Here is an 18,450-nt window from a genome sequence, read left to right as displayed (position 1 = left end):
CTTAACTTCTGAGGTCATCAGTCCCCTAGAACTTAGAACTGCTTAAACCTAACTAACCTAAGGACACCACACACATCCATGCCCGAGGCTGGATTCGAACCTGCGACCGTAGCGGTCGCGCGGTTCCAAACTGTAGCGCCTAGAACCGCTCGGCCACCCCGGCCGGCAGCTGAAGGTCAAATTATTAATCACCATGACCACCTTCAGGTCCTTGCTCAACTACGTGAGAAAGTAAGAACAACCTGAAATGTGGATGAACAAGTCATGGCTTCTACATCAAAACAACGCACCGGCTCACACCACATTCTCTCTTAGAGGTCTCTAGCGGAGTACAGTGTTAGACCACCTACCTTATTCGCCTCAGCTGGTGAGCTTTATTATTACTATTTATTAAAACGAATAAAATTTTAACTCGTTGGGGCAACGAAAGAAAAAGCGGCACGCGTCAGCAAGGAGCTCACAGACGAAGACTCCCACCACTGTTTCGACAGATCGAAAATTCTTATGGAGAGTTCTAGAGATAGACGAGGGAAGTATATTGAGGGTGGCAATAACTAAATATGTATGTTTTTGAAGTAAAATCTTTTACAGCAATCCCGTTTTTGTATAGCCACACCTTCTGTATTTAAAACACGTTGCAGAAACGCTTAAGAAGAGCACTCCATTCGCCCTAAAAACAATTGAAGGGCATGTTATGAGAAAAGAAGTGGGAAGTTGAAAATGTGGTCTGCAGGGATGAAAAGTGTGGGTAGACGAGGGAAGTATATTGTTGTTGTTGTTGTTGAGGTCTTCAGTCCTGAGACTGGTTTGATGCAGCTCTCCATGCTACTCTATCCTGTGCAAGCTTCTTCATCTCCCAGTACCTACTGCAACCTACATCCTTCTGAATCTGCTTAGTGTATTGACCTCTTGGTCTCCCTCTTCGATTTTTACCCTCCATGCTGCCCTCCAATACTAAATTTGTGATACCTTGATGCCTCAAAACATGTCCTACCAACCGATCCCTTCTTCTAGTCAAGTTGTGCCACAAACTTCTCTTCTCCCCAATCCTATTCAATACCTCCTCATTAGTTACGTGATCTACCGAGCTAATCTTCAGCATTATTCTGTTGCACCACATTTCGAAAGCTTCTATTCTCTTCTTGTCCAAACTGGTTATCGTCCATGTTTCACTTCCATACATGGCTACACTCCATACAAATACTTTCAGAAACGACTTCCTGAAACTTAAATCTATACTCGATGTTAACAAATTTCTCTTCTTCAGAAACGATTTCCTTGCCATTGCCAGTCTACATTTTATATCCTCTCTACTTCGACCATCATCAGTTATTTTACTCCCTAAATAGCAAAACTCCTTTACTACTTTAAGTGTCACATTTCCTATTCTAATCCCCTCAGCATCACCCGATTTAATCTGACTACATTCCATTATCCTCGATTTGTTTTTGTTGATGTTCATCTTATATCCTCCTTTCAAGACATTGTCCATTCCGTTCAACTGCTCTTCCAAGTCCTTTGCTGTCTCTAACAGAGTTACAATGTCATCGGCAAACCTCAAAGTTTTTACTTCTTCTCCATGAATTTTAATACCTACTCCGAATTTTTCTTTTGTTTCTTTTACTGCTTGCTCAATATACAGATTGAATAACATCGGGGAGAGGCTACAACCCTGTCTCACTTCTTTCCCAACCACTGCTTCCCTTTCATGCCCCTCGACTCTTATAACTGCCATCTGGTTTCTGTACAAATTGTAATTAGCCTTTCGCTCCCTGTATTTTACCCCTGCCACCTTCGGAATTTGAAAGAGAGTATTCCAGTTAACGTTGTCAAAAGCTTTCTCTAAGTCTACAAATGCTAGAAACGTAGGTTTGCCTTTTCTTAATCTTTCTTCTAAGATAAGTCGTAAGGTTAGTATTGCCTCACGTGTTCCAACATTTCTACGGAATCCAAACTGATCCTCCCCGAGGTCCGCTTCTACCAGTTTTTCCATTCATCTGTAATGAATTCGCGTTAGTATTTTGCAGCTGTGACTTATTAAACTGATAGTTCTGTAATTTTCACATCTGTCAACACCTGCTTTCTTTGGGATTGGAATTATTATATTCTTCTTGAAGTCTGTGGGTATTTCGCCTGTCTCATACATCTTGCTCACCAGATGGTAGAGTTTTGTCATGACTGGCTCTCCCAAGGCCATCAGTAGTTCTAATGGAATGTTGTCTACTCCCGGGGCCTTGTTTCGACTCAGGTCTTTCAGTGCTCTGTCAAACTCTTCACGCAGTATGTTATCTCCCATTTCATCTTCATCTACATCCTCTTCCATTTCCATAATATTGTCCTCAAGTACATCGCCCTTGTATAAACCCTCTATATACTCCTTCCACCTTTCTGCCTTCCTTTCTTTGCTTAGAACTGGGTTGCCGTCTGAGCTCTTGATATTCATACAAGTGGTTCTCTTCTCTCCAAAGGCCTCTTTAATTTTCCTGTAGGCAGTATATTGAGAATGGCAATAACTAAATATGTATGTTTTGAAGTAAAATCTTTTACGGCAATCCCGTTATTGTATAGCCACACCTTATGTATTTAAAACACGTTGCAGAAACGGTTGAGAAGAGCTCTCTATTCGTAGCAAAAATCTGAAGGGCATGCTCTGGGAAAAGAAGTGGGAAGATGAAAATATGGTCTGTAGAGATGAAAGGTGTGGGTGTAAATATAGAGGTCCATTTCGTAGTGTCTATGGGGATGAAGGTAGGTGTTAATGTGTGGATAATGGGAAGGCAGGTAGTGGGGAGGGGTATAGTGTGTGGGCATGGCCGTAGTATCGAGAGAAGGCATGGGGAGTTATGGAAGGGGGACTGGGGAGCCCTGAAGTGGAGTGGGCTACGTAGGAAAGAGTTGTAGTTGGTACGACGGGTAAAGATAAATGCAGCGTTATTCGAAAGTAACTGTACGTATTTCGTGGGTGTAATGAATGCATCAAAGTAAGAGTAAAATTTGTATCTGGAAATGATTTATTTCCGAATTGTGATGCCTAATCTCATTTGTGGAAGGCATTTAATGATGGGGCACTATATGGATTTGGTATGTCGTGTTCGCTTGCATATCGACTTTGTACAACCATCTACACTGCTCGGCTGGTTTTGGCACGAAATGCCTTAATTTACTTGACTTCGGTGTGGTTCGTTGTGCTCTTTGGCGCTGTTGTAGTGTAGCGGCACCAGACCTTCTACGGGCACCCATTCTGTCAGTAGTTCATAGACTGCAGTCGTTGTGTACGGTACAATGGCGTACTCAAACGGTGAATGCACGGATATGCACCTCCTTTATGGTGTAGCAGAAGGTAATTCACGAGCAGAAAAATGACAGTCTATGTGAATGTTTCCAAGCAGAAGAGTAGCATACCATCACACTTTCACAACTATGAATAGGTAATTCAAGGGAATATGGCACGCATGGTGCGCCATTGTTAGGTCGGTCAACAGGATGGAGTGGATGTTGACAACTGAAATCCCTGGGCTATCAGGACAGAGCGAATGCGGCTGTATTTGTGGAAAGGGGCCAAAATAAGTTACTGTCAGTTGCACTCAACATATAAACTTAATTTATTAAAACACACAAGCAAGAGTCAAAACACTCAAGGTTTTAACGAAAGACCTCCTTTGATTTAACTAAATCGGCTGAAGACCACATCGCAAATTCAAGGCACAAGGCCTAAGCAAGGAATTGAGGTACAGGAGTTCTTCTGGAGGTTTCACTTCTTTAGAAATTTTTTTTTATCTTCAATATAAATAGCCTGAAAGCCTTAGCTGAAATTTTTCCTATAGAACTCGGCTGAAGGCCTCTCATTAACCAAGAACAGTGTTACGGCCTAAGGCAGAGACAAAGATATTCAAAGTTTAATCTAAATAGGCTGAAAACTCAGCTCAGGGAAGCATATCAACAAAACAATTTAATGGCTTAAGGCATAGGAAAAGGATCTTTCAATTTGAAAAGGCTAAAGGCCTTATCTTAAAATATTACATGTAAAACTCGGCTGAAGGCCTCATACTAAAGAATAACAATTTTATCATCTAAGGGCAAGACAAGGATCTTGAATTTTTAATTTAAGAGAGATTGAGACTCGGCTGAAGGCCACACACCTGCAGGAAACAATTTTTTGGCTTAAGGCCTACAGGGAAGAGATTCTAGATTTCAACTAAAATAGGCTAAAGGCTTTATCCTAAAGTGCTTCACATAGCTCTCGGCTGAAGGCCACATACGAAACCCAAACAATCTCACGGCTTAAAGCCCAGACAAAGAAATTTCCAATTTTTAATTTAAGCTGGAAAACTCGTTTGAAGGCCACATAAAAACTAGAAAATATTTCTTACGGCTTAAGACCTAGAAAAATTTTTTGAACTTTTGATTCGAAAAGGCTGAAAACTCGGCTGTCACATATCAACTTGAAACCAATTTACGGCTTAAGGCCTAGGCACAAGGAATTCCCAATTTTAATTTTGAAAGGCTGAAACTCGGCTGAAGGCCACATACCAAACAAGAAACAATTTTTTTAATGGCTTAAGGTCTAAGTAGAAAAGCCTTGCAATTTTAATAAGCTAAAGCTCAGCTGAAGGGCACACAGAGAAGACTAAAAAGGAAATCACTATATAAAACGCAAGGAGCGGCGCTCAGAAGGTTCCAAGGATCGGCCTGGGAACGTAACACTAACGCACGTTTAGGTGTGAGAGGCAGCCAGACCGACAACCTCTTGATCGGAAGGCAACCCAACCGAAAGCTAGCCGACGAACCAACCAACAAGATCAGTTCTGCTCCACCCGACCAGCACAACAACAACAAGATGTCAATAAAATGTGTGAAATCCTATGGGACTTAACTGCTAAGGTCATCAGTCCCTAAGCTTACACACTACTTAACCTAAATTATCCTAAGGACAAACACACACACCCATGCCCGAGGGAGGACTCGAACCTCCGACAGGACCAACCGCACAGCCTATGAGCAGCACCTTAGACCACTCGGCTAGTCCCGCGCGGCCAAGATGTCAATAGGCCAACGTTCTGGATACTGGTGCCCCATCCAGCCAAGTCAAAATAAATGCCCAAAACTACCAAAAATACCTCAGCTGTCGAACTACACACCATGCTGGACAGCATCAACACGACAAGAAAAATACACTGCCCAAAAGCACGTCAACGATCAGGGCAGATCACTGGTACGTCATCGGCCACAAGGCAGAAGATACCGCTGGTACACTTCATTAATGAAGGACTGAATTAAATTTAGTTAAACACCGCACAGGAAGACGGCTGCAATTCTAGCTGACTTCAATCCACACATGTTGCTCGCAGTAATCTCCCAGAAAGCGACAACTAGGATCAAACGAAGAGATGTGATATCAGTTGTGTTTTGATAGTAGGTTAAGTGAGCACTCAACTTAAGTGTCCAGGATCGGTGGGCAACGAACTTCGTAACCCTCACAAGAAGCGCCTCACAAGTCCAACCGCGCGCGCACGCCGCCAGCGGCTCCGGCTCGACCACCCACCATGGAGACTTCCTCGCTGCTCTGCCCCAACCGACCGACTGCCACACACCGCACAACCGGAAAATATATCCGCCACACCAAAGATAGTACAGCAGTACTAGTATCTATAAACACTGCTGCTGCCACTCACGGAGGGAAGATAGCAACGTTATGGCGGTAACCGAAGAAAAAATAAGACACGACTGGACTGCAACCAATGATAAAAAAACAAGGCCTGACGCAAGCCAGCCACGGCTCAACAACATTCTGGAAATGTTAGATGAAGATCCGATCATAAATATGCGCCGCTTAAGTGCCACTGTAGGGGGTTCCTCTATCAACTGTAAGGTGCATGCTTAGAGGCAGCAGTTCCACTCTTCTTCACCTGCAGAAGGTACAGGAGCTGACACTTTTAGACAACCCTAGACGTCAGAATTTCTGTCAGTGGTTACTCGAGGGCGCTGGCCGGGGTGGCCGAGCGGTTCTAGGCGCTGCAGTGTGGAACCGCGCGACCGCTATGGTCGCAGGTTCGAATCCTGCCTCGGGCATGGATGTGTGTGATGTCCTTAGGTTGTTTAGGTTTAAGTAGTTGTAAGTTCTAGGGGACTGACGATCTTAGAAGTTAAGTCCCATAGTGCTCAGAGCCATTTGAACCATTTACTCCAGCACAATGCCAGTGATCCGCTGTTAGGTCGTTGGGCACTTTACCCGTGCAAGTATGGTGAATGTGCATAACATGCACTTGTGGGCATATGAGAATCCAGGTGCAACTACATTACGAAAATATCAACATCGTTTTGCAGTGAATATTTGGTGCGGTGCAGTGGACAGTCAATAACTAGGACCGCATGTTAATTCGAAGCGCCTGACTGGCAGAGTGTATAGACGGTTTCTGGAACATGAGAGGGGTGGTCTGCTTCATGATGTCCCACTCGCTACACGAACCAACTGTACGATGGCTATTTTTTGATGATGTTATTGAATGTGTTAATATTTGTGAGGGAAAACGATATATTTGAAGAATTGTGGTCAGAGAACCAGGTGTTAAGCAGCAGTATCTGTGTCTGGCAAGGCAGCACTGTGGAGTTGTAGAGTCCTTGACAGCCAACAGTGAATAGCTGAGGTGTGCAGCAGGCGGATTTTTTTTTCGTTAAGTATGCAGTGTAATGCATGGACGCACTTTTGGAACTATGTGAGTTGCGCGGCGAGGAATGGTGACTCAGAACAACGGTTGGTTAGCATACTGACATAAAAAAGGTTTTGAAATGAAGAACAAGGTATTGATGAGGTAAAAGGTTTATTTTTATTTTTGTAGACTTGTATTATTGGTCCACTGCACCCTCGAGTTTTTGATAATTATTCTACTGATTTATCTGAGTTAATTTACTGTACCATGGAAGTTACTAGATTAAATGAATTTTCATATCAGAGTCTACAATTGTTTTCTTTGATCAGTTCCTTCCTAACTGAACTTTCATAACTTGAAGATTGAGTCATGTGTCAAGATTATAAATACAGTTACCCGGGACCAACTGCAGTTAGCTTTTAGCAGTATATTTTCAGCCGTTGCGGACTTTTGCTGTGTTGCTATTCCTGCCACGACTTCATTTTGCAGGTGAAATTCACAATACGTGATTGTTTCGTTTCCTTTGCGCAGTGTAACTTCTGGCAGTTTCTTTATTTTACCAGCGCAATATGTCAGTGCAGAAAGTTACGTGTGCTTCAGGTTACATTCTTATACAGGTCGACATTACAATTTGTTTTTCTTTATATAGTTACGTCAGTTCGCACTGACAAAATCAACTCAGCGTGAAATTACTGGATTGCTTATTTATTTGCTTATGAATGAAATCTGTTTTCTCACACACAGGATTCTTTTCAATTTCATGTAAATGACGTGGGTTTTAGCTCAGTAGCACATTTAGGTTGTCAGTTCACATTCCCAGATTTGCATTTACGATAGCGCACACACAAGTGAAGTTACCCCCTTACACAATTTATCGTTTATGCTCGACGGAGCCTCTGCACATTTCAGTCGGGATGCAAGAGAGTATCTCAGTATTGCTTTGTATTGTATTGTATGTTACCAGGGACCTAGAAACGACGGAGCGGCTCCGTCCCCGCCGCAGCTGCAGTGGTCCACAACCCCACGACGACTACCGCAGTTCACTTCACCCCTCCGCCGCCCCACACCGAACCCAGGGATATTGTGCGGTTTGGCCCCCGGTGGACCCCCCAGGGAACGCCTCACACCAGCCGAGTGTAACCCCTATGTTTGCGTGGTAGAGTAATGGTGGTGTACGCGTACGTGGAGACCTTGTTTGCGCAGCAATCGCCGACATAGTGTAACCGAGGTGAAATAAGGGGAACCAGCCCGCATTCCCCGAGGCAGATGGAAAACCGCCTAAAAACCATCCACAAACTGGCCGGTTCACCGGACCTCGACACAGGGGACCAGGCGCTCCTTCCCGCCTGAAAAAGCGTCCGTTAGACCGCACGGGTGGGCATTCAGTATTGCTTACTCCAGTAAGTGGACAGTCGTGCAGAACCAGTTGCTTGGCCTGCCAGATCTTCGAATTTAAGCCCACGGAATTCTACTTTTGAGGCCATCTCAAGGAGCTCGTAAGTAGCAAGCTGAAAATGGCTGTGTAACTGTGGAGAATGAGACGAACGGAATCTGCAACATTCCGAGAACGGTAAGGCTGCGAGCACGTCACTGTCCTCTTCTACATGGGCATCATTTTGAACATGTTCTGTGGTAAATGTACAGTACGCAGTTGTGATGAATTTCGGGTCACTTCGTGCTGTTGCGTTCTGAGAAGAACGCTTATGTTGCTTGTGTCGCACTTGTATCCCTACTCTACTGCATATCTCTGAAATAAAGCAGTTTGAGACCAAACTTCGTTTAACATTTTACTCTTGTATTGATGCGTACACAACACCTACAAAGTGTGAACAGTTACATCTGAATCACCCAGTATACTGGCGGATTTCATTGTCCGGGACAGACAGTCCGTCGAAGTTGCAGACGGACCATTTTGTTTAATATATTTTTCAGTGTCCCGAATGTAACAATAGCGTATGGCTAAGTATTGGATTTTAACAGAAATTGGCGATATTTATATGTATTTGTTTCAGATCTTTCTTTTATTAGTGAGTACGAGGAATGGACTCTAAATGTGTGTATTTCTGGAACTCACTGTGCAGAGTGGACATTTGCGGAAAACAGCTGATAGTCCACCGATTGCAGCGCATTTGCCATGAATTTAGACTGAGAGACCAACGGCTATTATGAAACTTATTGGTGTTAAGTCCTTGTTTTATCAGACCAAAAAAGAATGAATACATGCGGTAAAGAAAAGTAATAGATTGCTGGCTTTCTATATTCTCTTAGAGTATCTACAAGAATGGAGAGAGAGAGGGAGAGAGAGAGAGAGAGAGAGAGAGAGAGAGAGAGGGTGAGAGGGCCGAATTTGTGGCAGCTGTAATCCGAGAAGAAAGAATAAAAATCTGTTGTAATCAGACATGGCTTATGATTCTTAGAGATAGTCATTTTAATCATTTTCATAACTAGTATTTTCGCGGGATTAGAACATCTGCAGAGTAGCACGTAGCTGTATTGTGGAACACCATCACACCACCAGAGAAAAAAGCAAGAAATTGGCAAATATGGCTCTGGAAAATGATCTGATCCAGTCACACACCTAAACAGAAAAAAGAAAATATGATTTATTTTATTACTCTGTTGTGCTTCAGAAATTACTTGCTAATTAAATGTCTCGTTACACTTGAAACAGCCGGCCGGAGTGGTCGAGCGGTTCTAGGCGCTACAGTCTGGATCCGCGCGACCGCTACGGTCGCAGGTTCGAATCCTGCCTCGGGCATGGATGTGCGTGATGTCCTTAGGTTAGTTAGGTTTAAGTAGTTCTAAGTTCTAGGGGACTGATGACCTTAGAAGTTAAGTCCCATAGTGCTCAGAGCCATTTCAGCCATTTCAACACTTGAAACGAGCTGAAAAAAAAAAGTGTTGAACGGAGTTTCGCAAATTGATTTCGTACATTTGATTGTAGCAGACAGAACTTGGCTCTAACCGCAATGACTTATCTTGGTTTCTCTTCTGCGTTAAATGTAAGATATCTTATAGTTTTACATTGTATCTAGCTGGAGTTTCTATTCATTGCGTAAACAGAAGAGATCAGCAATGTAGCCGAACTGCTGTGTATGTTTGTCCTCCACTGAAGCAACGACGATTTAAGTTATTGTAAGCCAATTAATAAACCAAAAATTTAATTCATCTAGTGTTTTTATCGCAGGATCGATGCTCCTGGCCCCTCTTTGTTTTATGAGTGTTTCTGTAATACAGTTATGGTATTTTCAGCTGAATCAAATCTCACTTTGCGGCAGTTCGTTGCCAGAAGAGTCCCAAACAGTAGTGCTAAGACAGCAGTTCCGGGTGATATTGCTGCCCCGTAGTTTACTCCTGTCGAGATTACAGAGCTTATGGAAGTATAATTACAAATAGCCAGGTTACAGTACACAAATGAGTAGGGCGATAAAACTCAACATAATAGGGCATATGACTGTGAGAATATGATGGGGTGTAAAAGCTCCCACGTGATGCAGTACAGCCTATAATTTTCGTGACATGGGGTCAAGGAGGGCTTGGGCTCGGATGTGTCCATCGGAAATCACTCTGCCACCCTACACACATTTTGAAAGTAACTACACAAAGCATGAAAAGTGACTGATGAGCACATTGAAAAGGAAGTTATCAACCAACCGTACACCAGAGGCTGGGATGCATTGTACTCGTCATTCTTGCATACAAATGTTTTCAGAATTGCATGCAACTAGTCGCATTTTGTGATGTTAGAACTTTTATTTTACCATTGCCGGTTTCAAGTCGCCTAGCGACTCATCAACAGACGGAACACACTTCTTAGTGATTGTTGATAGCGTTGTGAGGTCGTTGTGTAGCTGTGCCAAGACAGAAGGAAAAAAAAATCGCAACAAGTAAGCACTAAATATGGCGAAGTGTGTGGAATTATTTACATCATAAGGCCGACTTGATGTCACCCTCGCAACCTCACAACATTACCGTCCCATTCACCCACCCAGCTTTGCATTTTCAGCGAGACAATCCATCAACATACTAAGCTCTGACATCTAGTTCTCAGTCAGTATATAATAAGCAAGAATGCTGTTAAACGTAATTAACGTGTGAAATATACAAGAATTGCGATTTTGAGCCTTATATTTATAGAGTTTACGAATAACATATGTTAATTTTGTAATAATGAATGTAATTTCATACAAGATCAATGTCCAACTTTCCAAAATTCGAGTGCTGACCAACGAAAATCTCTGCTCAGACGCTAAATCAGAACGCTAGCTTAAGGCACTCTCTTTGGCTTGTTTAAACCCTGTTAAACACGTCTCTGAATTGTTACCTGCGGCAAAGTTTGTATAGTGCTGTGTAACTAATATAACTGTAAAACATAAACTATGTTTCCCAAAGTGATTTGCGTACCAGGATTAACCCAATGGATTCAAATAACTAAGTAATGTCATCTACTTATACATCAATACTCTGCAAGCCACCACATGTATGTGGCGGAAGGTACTTCTCGTACCAGTATCTGATCATTGTTCCATTCGCGAATGGCGCGAGTGAAGAACGATCATCGGTAAACCTCTGTAGTAGTAGTCGACCAGTGTGGTGTCAAGTGAAAAGACTTGCAACTCGGCGGTCGCACTTCCCCAGGTGGGGACTGCTGGCTGTCAATCCAATACGATCATTTCATTTCTATGCTAGCTCTAATATCTCGAGATGTCTCGTTATGGTCATTCGCGAGACGAATGTGGGAGGAAGTAATACGTGGTCCGACTCTTCCCGGGACGTATGCTCTTGCAATTCCAGTAGCACACTTCTTCGTTATGCAAAACACCTTTACTGCAGCGTCTGCCACTGGAGTGTATTGACCATTTGTGTAAAACTCTCCCGCCGATAGAACGATCCAGTGACGAAACGCGCAGTTCTTCCGACGGTGTGTGGCGGAGGGTACTTTGAGTACCTCTATCGGTTCTCTCTTCTATTCCAGTCTCGTATTGTTCGTGGAAAGAAGGATTGTCGGTATGCCTCTGTGTGGGCTCCAATCTCTCTGATTTTATCCTCATGGTCTCTTTGCGAGATATACGTAGGAGGGAGCAATATACTGCTTGACTCCTCGGTGAAGGTATGTTCTCGAAACTTCAACAAAAGCCCGTACTGAGCTACTGAGCGTCTCTCCTGCAGAGTCTTCCACTGGAGTTTGTCGTCTCCGTAACGCTTTCGCGATTTCTAAATGATCGTGTAACGAAGCGCGCTGCTCTCCGTTGGATCTTCTCTATCTCTTCTATCAACCCTATCTGGTACGGATCCCACACCGGTGAGCAGTATTCGAGCAGTGGGCGAACAAGTGTACTGTGACCTACTTCCTCTGTTTTCGGATTGCATTTCCTTAGGATTCTTGCAATGAATCTCAATCTGGCATCTGCTTTACCGACGATCAACTTTATATGATCATTCCATTTTAAATCACTCCTAATGCGTACTCCCAGATAATTTATGGAATTAACTGCTTCCAGTTGCTGACCTGCTATTTTGTAGCTAAATGATAAGGGATCTATCTTTCTATGTATTCGTAGCACATTATACTTGTCTACATTGAGATTCAATTGCCATTCCCTGCACCATGCGTCAATTCGCTGCAGATCCTCCTGCATTTCAGTACAATTATCCATTGTTACAACCTCTCGATATCGCACAGCATCATCTGCAAAAAGCCTCAGTGGACTTCCGATGTTATCCACAAGGTCATTTATGTATATTGTGAATAGCAACAGTCCTACGACACTCCCCTGCGGCACACCTGAAATCACTCTTACTTCGAAAGACTTCTCTGCATTGAGAATGACATGCTGCGTTCTGTTATCTAGGAACTATTCAATCCAATCACACAATTGGTCTGATAGTCCAGATGCTCTTACTTTGTTAATTAAGCGACTGTGGGGAACTGTATCGAACGCCTTGCGGAAGTCAAGAAACACGGCATCTACCTGGGAACCCGTGTCTATGGCCCTCTGAGTCTCGTGGACGAATAGAGATAGCTGGGTTTCACACGATCGTCTTTTTCGAAACCCATGCTAATTCCTACAGAGTAGATCTCTAGTCTCCAGAAAAGTCATTATACTCGAACATAATACGTGTTCCAAAATTCTACAACTGATCGACGTTAGAGATATAAGTCTATAGTTCTGCACATCTGTTCGACGTCCCTTCTTGAGAACGGGGATGACCTGTGCCCTTTTCCAATCCTTTGGAACGCTACGCTCTTCTAGAGACCTACGGTACACCGCTGCAAGAAGGGGGCCAAGTTCCTTCACGTACTCTGTGTAAAATCGAACTGGTATCCCATCAGGTCCAGCGGCCTTTCCTCTTTTGAGCGAATTTAATTGTTTCTCTATTCCTCTGTCGTTTATTTCGACATCTACCATTTTGTCATCTGTGCGACAATCTTGAGAACGAGTTTCTCTATCTTCTATCAATACAACATGGTAAGGGTACCAGACTGATGAAAATACTCAAGAATCGGTCGAACAAATATTTCTTATGTCACTTCATTCGTGGATTAGTTACGTTTCATTAAGATTCCTCTTACGAATCTTAGTGCAGCATTTGGATTTCTTACCACTGCATTTGCTACTACTCCTAGATATTTTTAGGTGATATTGGTTCCAGCAGCTGGTCATCACTAGTGTAATCGTTGAGTAGTGGATTTATTTTCCTACGTATGCATAATGGGTTACATTTACTTTCGGTCTCAGCTACCAGTTCCTGCTCTATTCATCAATCCTGTGCGAGTCCTCCTGCAAAGCAATACTGTCAGGGCGTTTCTACCGTCTTGTAGACAACCGCATCATCTGCGAACAGCTTTACAGAGCGTCTGATGTTTTCTACTAGTTCATTTATATATATATTTAAACTGTGACGGTCCCATCACACTTCCTTAGCGTACTCCTGGAATTGGCTTTACGTCTGTCGATTTTCTTCTCTTAAGAGCGATATATTGTGTTCTATAAGCGAGGAAGTCTTAAATCCAGTCGCAAGTCTGCTTCGGTAGTCGGTAACGTCACATATTTTCTCACTAAACGGCAGTGTGGAACGGCGTCAAATGCCTTCCAGAATTTAAAGAACACGGCATCAACCTGACCGCCAATGTCTACAGCGCAGTAGGTCTCGCAGAGAAACATCGCAAGATATCTGTTTGTGGAATCCATGTTGATGCTTATAGAGGAGATTTTCTTCTCCAAAAACTTCATAATACGTGAGCATAAGACACGTATTGTAATTCTCGCGGATTCGAGGGTAAGGGGACGGGACGACAGTGGGGCCACATTTCAGTAGAAGCGTTTATATTTTTACACACTGCAGATACAAAATTTCACAGCTATCAGTCGGAGAATATATTATCCGGAAACTAAGAGTCTCAAAACCAGAGACGAACTCTTTGCGTAACTAGCGTCGTGTATCACAGGACACTGTCCAGTTGCTTGTGTGAGGACCTGCCCACGGTATCGGCCTTACGATGTGACAGGCAGTATTCTAGCCAGGTAATAGCGCATATTCGCAAGCTGCAATTACTATTATTTGGATGGTTACTTCAAATGGTTCAAATGGCTCTGAGCACTGTGCGACTTAACTTCTGAGGTCATCAGTCGCCTAGAACTTAGAACTAATTAAACCTAACTAACCTAAGGACATCACACACATCCATACCCGAGGCAGGATTCGAACCTGCGACCGTAGCGGTCGCTCGGTTCCAGACCGTAGCGCCTAGAACCGCACGGCCACTCCGGCCGGCGGATGGTTACTCCTAGATATTTTACAATAGATACTGTTTCCAGCAGTTTGCCATCATTAGTGTAATTGTAGAGCGGTGTTGTTGTCTGCGGTCAACAGCGAATGCGACACGGTTCCTATCTCCACAGGAAGAATGCACCATGTGATTCTCAATGGAGAGAAGTCTTCCGAAGTAAGAGTGATTTCAGGTGTGCCGCAGGGGAGTGTCGTAGGACCGTTGCTATTCACGATATACATAAATGACCTTGTGGATAACATCGGAAGTTCACTGAGGCTTTTTGTGAACGATGCTGTAGTATGTCGAGAGATTGTAACAATGAAAAGTTGTACTGCAATGCAGGAGGATCTGCAACGAACTGACGCATGGTGCAGGGAATGGCAATTGAATCTCAATGTAGACAAGTGTAATGTGCTGCGAATACATAGAAAGAAAGATCCTTTATAATTTAGCAGTTAATTCCATAAATTATCTGGGAGTAGGCATTAGGAGTGATTTAAAATGGAATGACCATATAAAGTTGATAGTCGGTAAAGCAGATGCCAGACTGAGATTCATTGGAAGAATCCTAAGGAAATGCAACCCGAAAACAGAGGAAGTAGGTTGCAGTACGCTTGTTCGCCCGCTGCTTGAATACTGCTCGGCAGCATGGGATCCGTACCAGATAGGGTTGATAGAAGAAAAAATGGCTCTGAGTACTATGGGACTTAACTACTGTAGTCATCAGTCCCCTAGAACTTAGAACTACTTAAACCTAACTAACCTAAGGACATCACACACATCCATGCCCGAGGCAGGATTCGAACCTGCGACCGTAGCGGTCACGCGGTTTCAGACTGTAGCGCCTATAACCGCACGGCCAATCCGGCCGGCGGTTGATAGAAGAGATAGAGAAGATCCAACGGAGAGCAGCGCGCTTCGTTACAGGATCATTTAGTAATCGCGAAAGTGTTACGGAGATGATAGATAAACTCCAGTGGAAGACTCTGCAGGAGAGACGCACAGTAGCTCGGTAAGGGCTTTTGTTGAAGTTTCGAGAACATACCCTCACCGCGGAGTCAAGCGGTACATTACTCCCTCATACGTATATTTCGCGAAGAGACCATGAGGATAAGACCAGAGAGATTAGAGCCCACACAGAGGCATACCGACAATCTTTCTTTCCACGAACAGTACGAAACTGGAATAGAAGGGAGAACCGATAGAGGTACTCAAAGTACCCTCCGCCACACACCGTCATGTGGCTTGCGGAGTATGGATGTAGATGTAGATGTAGAAGTTGAACAGCACATGGTCCTAGTCGTCAGACATGTGTTCGTAATAGTAGTGCTGAGTGATTTACTAATAATAGTGAGTTCACACTACCATTTTACAAGGAACAGTCAAATGAAAACGAAACTGATGGGAAAAAGTAAGTAAACTGTTCATTATTTCGATAGCACTCGCCGTACCTATTAATACATTTATCCTACTGCGAGCCAACAAGGACGATGCCTTCATGGAAAAATACGTAACCATGACTGTACCCAGGCGTACACCCCTTCCACCGAAGCAAATAGACGGCCACAAATGTCTTTCTTCAGGGCTCCAAAAATATGGAAATTGCGTGGGGAGAGATCAGAACTGTAAGGAGGATGTGTAAGGGTTACCCAGCGAAACTTCCGCAGCATCTGCGAAACAGCCTTGGGGAAATGTGGGCATTACGTTGCAGAATGATGCCACCCGTCAATTTTCATGGGCGTCTGGACTTGCTGGTGCACTGCACTTCTTGCTAAGTGTCCACGTACAGCTATGCGTCAATTGTGGCGCTATGTCCCAGAAAGTCAATGAACCCTTGCAGTAAAAGGAAAAGGTCATCAAGACTTTCCCGGAGATGGCGTGCGTGCTGTTTCGACTACACAGCAGACGTATCGCTGGGAACTCCATACACATCTTTCATACAGTCCCAATCTATCCCCATGCGATTTCCATATTTTTGAAGTCCTGAAGAAAGACATTCGTGGCCGTCAGTGTGCTTCGGGTGAAGAGATGCACGCCTGGGTACAATAACGGCTGCTTAGGCCACCACAAACATTTTTCCGTGAAGGTACTGACCGCCTTGTCTCCCAGTGGGATACGTGTATTGACAGTTTTGGCGATTATTTCTGAAATAATGAACAGATTACTTTTTTTATTCCTTCTGTCTCGTTTATTTGACTGCCCCTTATGCCTGAAGAGCCAAAGAAACTGATACACCTGCCTAATATCGCGTAGGGCCGCCGCGAGCACGCAGAAGTGCCGCGACACGACGTGGCATGGACCCGACTAATGTCTGAAGTAGTGCTGGAGGAAACTGACACCATGATTCGTGTAGCGCTGTCCATAAATCCGTAAGAGTACGAGGGGGTAGAGATCTCTTCTGAACAGCACTTTGCAGGGCATCCCAATTGTGCTCAATAATGTTCATGTCTGGGGAGTCTGGTGGCCAGCGGAAGTGTTTAAACTCAGAAGAGTGTTCCTGAAGCCACTCTGTAGCAATTCTGGACTTGTGAGGTGTCGCATTGTCGTGCTGGAATTGCCCAAGTCCGTCGAAATGCACTGGATATGAATGGATGTAGGTGATCAGACAGGATGTGAACGTACGTGTCACCCGCGACAGTCGTATCTAGAGGTATCAGGATCCCCATAACACTCCAGCTGCACACGCCCCACATCATTGCAGAGTTCCCACCAGCTTGAAAAATGGTTCAAATGGCTCTGAGCACTATGGGACTCAACATCTGTGGTCATAAGTCCCCTAGAACTTAGAACTACTTAAACCTAACCAACCTAAGGACATCACACACATCCATGCCCGAGGCAGGATTCGAACCTGCGACCGTAGCAGTCACGCGGTTCCTGACTGAGCGCCTAGAACCGCTAGACCACGGCGGCCGGCCCACCAGCTTGAAAATTCCCCTGCTGGCATGCGGCGCCCATGGATTCATGAAGTTGTCTCCATACCTGTACACGTCCATCCTCTCGATACAATTTGAAATGAGACTCTTCCGACCAGGCAATATGTTTCCAGTCATCAAGAGTCCAATGTCGGTATTGACGAGACCAGGCGAGCCGACGTGGAGTCATCAAGGGTACACTAAGGGGCATTCGGTTCCCAAAGCCCATATCGATGATTTTTCGTTGGATGGTTCACATGCTTACACATGTTAATGGCCCAGCATTGAAATCTGTAGCAATTTGCGGAAGGGTGGCACTTCCGTTACATTGAATAATTCTCTTCAGTCGTCGTTCGCCCTGTTCTTGCAGGATCTTTTTCCAGCCGTAGCAATGTCGGAGATTTGATGTTTCACCGGATTCCTGATATTCACGGTACACTTGTGAAATGGTCCTACTGGAAAATCCCCACTTCATCGCTACCTCGGAGATGTTTTGTCCCATCGCTGGTGCGTTGACTACAACACCACGTTCAAACTCACTTAAATCTTGATAATCTACCATTGTAGCGGCAGTAACCGATCTAACAACTGCGCCAGACACTTGTTGTATATAGGCGTTGCCGACCGCAGGGCCGTATTCTGCCTGTTTACATATCATATATACGCATGCCTATACCAGTTCCTTTGGCGCTTCAGCGTATATTACGTAAATTATGACAACGTCAAGGCCAACGACCTTGTAGCAGTGGTAACAACGGTTACCGTCAGATCACCGAAGTTAAGCGCTGTCGGACTTGACTAACACTTGGATGGGTGACCTTCCGGGCTGCCAAGCGCTGTTGGCAAGCGGGGCGCCCTCAGCTGTTCTGAGACAATTTGAGGAGCTACTTTACTGGACAGTAGCGGCTCCAGTCACGAAAACTAACAATGGCCGGAAGAGCGGCATATTGAGCACATGCTCCTGCATATCCGCATTCAGTGACCCCTATCAGCTGAGGATGACACGGCTGTCAGTCGGTATTGTTGGGCCTTCCGAGGCCTACTCGTACGGAAATTTGGTTTTTTGTGACACTGTCAAAGCTGTGCGAGTTTTTTATTATTATAATTCTTAAAT

The sequence above is a fragment of the Schistocerca americana genome, chromosome 6, assembly GCF_021461395.2.
Source record: "Schistocerca americana isolate TAMUIC-IGC-003095 chromosome 6, iqSchAmer2.1, whole genome shotgun sequence".
NCBI lineage: Eukaryota > Metazoa > Arthropoda > Insecta > Orthoptera > Acrididae > Schistocerca > Schistocerca americana.
This window is presented reverse-complemented; position numbering follows the sequence as displayed.